The sequence below is a fragment of the Pagrus pagrus genome, assembly GCF_965226575.1.
Source record: "Pagrus pagrus genome assembly, chromosome: 16".
NCBI lineage: Eukaryota > Metazoa > Chordata > Actinopteri > Spariformes > Sparidae > Pagrus > Pagrus pagrus.
The window spans coordinates 8,872,291-8,876,825 of NC_140200.1; positions in this window are offsets into that span (position 1 = coordinate 8,872,291).

The following is a 4,535-nucleotide window of genomic DNA, read 5'->3' on the forward strand; positions in this document are numbered from 1 at the left end:
AGGCATGTCTGCTCAGTTCTGGTCCTTGTCTTCCTTGACATCCTTCTTCCCTAAGGTAAGAGGTCATTGGGTCTCTGAAGGTGCAAAAAACTAACCCAGATGAGAAAAATGTCCCCCTCAGCACATCAATAAATGCACTTAACCGAAGCTGCTGCATTTTCTTCACTGAATGGGATCATAAACTGTAACCCTGAGGACAGCAGCGTCCTTCGCCACACGCTTGATAGCCTTTCTTCAATTTCTCTGTGTCAGTAATTGCAGCTGCATCCTGGTGACCTTGTTTGGATTTGTTTTGCAGACGTGCTGCAGTAAGAAAAGAGCTCGGAGTGGAGGCAGAGTGCACATAGGGGTCTGTTTCGTTCAGCCAAATTCGATGTTAAGTAAGTCGAGGTGCATATTCCATTTTGTCTCAATCATGAGTGAAGAGCACAGCGGCTACAAACACTTTACCGGCTCTCGACTCTAATTGGCAGCTCTCCTCTGTGAGTGTGTGTCAATAAAGCTGCAGGTGTGCTCCAGGGTTGGGAGGAAAAATGATAATTTTCTCATTACAAAGCTCAGCAAACAAGAAACTGTGAGCAGGCTTTTTCATACACACGCAACCCTGCAACTTCAGCACGTAGGAATGATTTCACAGTGTTTTCACATCCAGCTATACAAATAGTGTTATCGGTGTTTGACTTGTATAACAGGGGAAGGCAAAACAATGGTAACACCTTATGGAAATGCAAAAAAAGCAGACTTTTTAGTAGAAAGATGAGACAACAGGGAGCCGCTTTATTAAGTTACAGCCGCCTGTGATGGTTCTTTGACCATTTACATATTTAAAGTCCTTTAAAGTTTCTTTAATTTGTCTTCTCCCCCCATGTGAAGAAGCATACGCAGCTAGTTTACCTTCAGGAGTTTGGTAGCAATGTGGAAATGCAAATGTAAGTCAATATTTGGTCCAAATATATCTTTAATGCAGTTTTCCTGCCATCTGGAACAAGAGGGCCTTTTTTCCTGACATTTAGCTGCCAGCACAAGAACTGAGAGGAGCTGTGATTTAATTCATGGCTGAAGAATCCACTTATGTCTTTCAGGAGTTACATCAAATATACACAAACAACAAGCGATCGCGACGCAATCGTGTAAACCTGTTTCACAAAATACTAAATATTACTGCACATGTGTGTGCCTGACAGATTTCCACACAGAGGCTCTGGAGGTTGAAGGAGGAAGGAGTTTGGAAGCAGAAACAAAGAGCCATGTGACAAGGTGTCCACAATCTCCCCCTCTCTTCCCCTCTAGTAGGGGAAACCTAGCCTGTTATGTAAGACATCTCCCTGGGTGTGCACACACACACACGTGCAGGCCCGCCTCCCACCGGCCAATCAGGGAGCCTCCTCGTTCTCCTGGGCCCCACTGTTTTGTTCGTCATCCTGTAATAAGATTCGCACAGTGTGCAGGGGCTTACATTGCGGTGAAGGAGGAGACATAAAGAGGACGGGGGGGCTGCTGGGCGGCGGGCCAACAACGCCATAACACTCTGTGCCACAGCTGTTATTCCACATGGAGACCTGTTGCCATGGTAGTAGAACCCAAGACCACCCTCCTCCTCCTCAAGGAAACTGTAAGGGTGTACTGTATGGCACTCCCTTATACAGCATGTTTCTCATGTGTGCTCTCATGGTCATTTTTTAATAACTTCAGTTGTCTCTTTTGTGTGTTATTGTCTTTATGATTGATGATTTTGTGTTTTTATCCTGCAAAAAGAACTTCCTCTTGTCGGGGAAAATAAAGACCATAACCGAGCTTCGTCTTGTTTTTGTTTTAGGAGAGGCTTTTTGCAAAGCATTTAATGGCTTTTTCCACTGCTCCAGTAGTCTGGAACAGCTGATGCTGAGAGGGTCATAAAATCAATTATGACCTCCGGTTCATGGTGATATTTACAAGCTCTATGATTCAATGATCCCGGAGCTATCAATTTTGAATGACCTGATCTGACCTTTACATTGCCGGTGCACAGTTTCAACATGCAATCTGTGCATACTGGAGCGTTTGTATTCAATTGAAATCAGGACATTTCAAGGACAGAAGGAAAAATACAGAGATGGTAACATGATAGCACAGATATTATGAGCCCCATTGTCCGATTCTTTGCAGGACAATCTGGTTGAGTCAGGTACGACAATATCTACTGTGACTGATCCCTCTCAGGCTGTTACACAACCCTCGCCTTAATCCCGTGCTTGAGGTGGTAACTTTAACCACAGATTTGGTGTCAGATTAGAGCTTTACACAACTCGGACTTGACCATTACAGAAATAAAACCGACGTCTGACCTGATCTTGTTCACGTTAATCTTTCAAGTAAAGCTGTGCAGTTAGGGCAAGACTCTGGGGCATACAGGACTGGCAGTATCTTAACCTTATGTAGCACTACTATGCTCAACGTACAGTTTATTTATCAATTCATTATATATTTTCAATCTATGCTGTTGGAGATGGAATGAGTGCCAATTACCAGGACTTGATAAAATGGAAAAACATAACTTCTCAGTTCAAGGGCTGAAGAGAAAAGTAAAAATAGTCTGCACAGATATCACCACCAAGATAAAAAATGTTTGATTGATTGATATATTTCTATTTCGAACATGAAAAAAAGGAACCAAACAGTGAAATAAAACCTTAAAAAACAAACAACAAAGTACAAACGGAAAGCACAGAAAACAAAAATTAGATTAGGACATTCTCAAAAAGACAATACAGCTTACACATTTAAAGATATGTAATGCATCGCAGAGAGAACAGATTCTCAGTTGCTCAGACCAGGTTGGTGTTGGTTTCTAAGAGAGAACAATATTCTCATAAAATATGCTATAATATCACAGATTAAACTTCCACTGTCAATCTTTAACTGTTTCTCATTCTTTAATCACATTGTTATCATTCATTTAGCTTAGCTATTCACCTTAACCTCTGACTCTAAATTAATGTTTTGCATGAAAAAAATTCCCTCTGTGACATAATCTTGGGATCCTTCCCAAGACAAACATATCCTGAAGGTGACTAAGTCAGTCCACAAACATCTGGACCGTTTAGCATAAATAAATATATCGTGCAGACATGAACTGTGAACACAGGCCTCATATCTAGTCTAAGACTCCTGACGGGGCTGATAAATGTTCCCTTGTGAAACTCAAGGACACTCAAGTCGACCACTTATAACTGCAAGGCAACCACACATAAAATGGAGCCTGGAGCGTGCTCACTGGAATGATTTTAGACTTTTACAGTGTTTCATTACAAAATATATCAAAACAAAAAATGTTAGCACTCTAGGCTCCATACTATAACAGCCTAACAGCAACTATAAGTGAAACCAAAGCAATAACATCCCAGAAACCGCCGACAGACACTATCACTCATGTTACTGTTGCTACTTCTGCTGTTATTGAGCTTTCTACTAATGTCTTGGTCACTGGTTGTTTATCCGGGTTAGTATATGGTCTTATTGATTACACGTTACATAAGAGGACTTTAGTATTCATGTGGAATCCAGTTGGTCCACATCTCAGCTACAGCTGCTGCCTTCAAGTGCCGCTTGTAAGCTCCTCTTTCAGAGTGAAAGTGTTTTTTTGTGATCACTTGCGGTTGTGCTTTTTCTGCCATTACAGGAAGCAGCTTTGCACCAAGAGCTCTTAAAATGTGATCTGGTGCAGCTTAGACTCAGTGCATCGCATCCATCTGTAAGAAACTATGACACTGCGGTACTGGCCGCAGGTTATGTAGCCAGAACATGTTGTACAATACTCTGTTTGAGTTGGGCACAACATAGTTTGGTTTTGGGTGGAGCTTGACAAATATATTAGTGGGGTGATATCAGCAGATACAAGCGGATTCCAGACACACAGCCTATAGGCTATTGGTTTTGGCATGTGGATGTCACGGTATGCAAAATAAATGGCAGAAATGACACGAATCAGTCTCCATCTTTTAAATATGGATTCTTGTTATATGGATAATATAATTTTATGGTATGTATATTTTTAGTTATGATCTAGTCTTATTAATTGTCATTGTTGAATTTTAGTTGAATTAAAAAAAAGTGTATTTTATATATATATATATGATATACAATTATACATAAGTGATGTTATTGTTCACCTATGGAAAATCCTTCCTCAGTACATCTTAGTCACGACTCTAATACATGGTTTAAGAGTCTGTGTATTAATACAATAATTAATATTGCTGATATTTTTGGTACCATCTATTTTTTCTTTAGTTGTATATCAGTATTAGACACAGAAACCCAGTTACAGTCGGGCAATTGCTAAGTAGTTTTAGGTTCACTGGAGCTGGCTAACACAGCAGCACACGTTGCATGTTGTTATGCTGTGAATGTGTGGCTGTGGCGCCCTCTGTTGGCGAAGAGGATCCCTTGCAGTGATAAGAATAAAAATAACGATAATATTCATGGTTAAAAGTAGTTTTTATCCGTGTGGAAATTCTACACACAATGAATTTCTTATAGTGATATATTCACGCAGA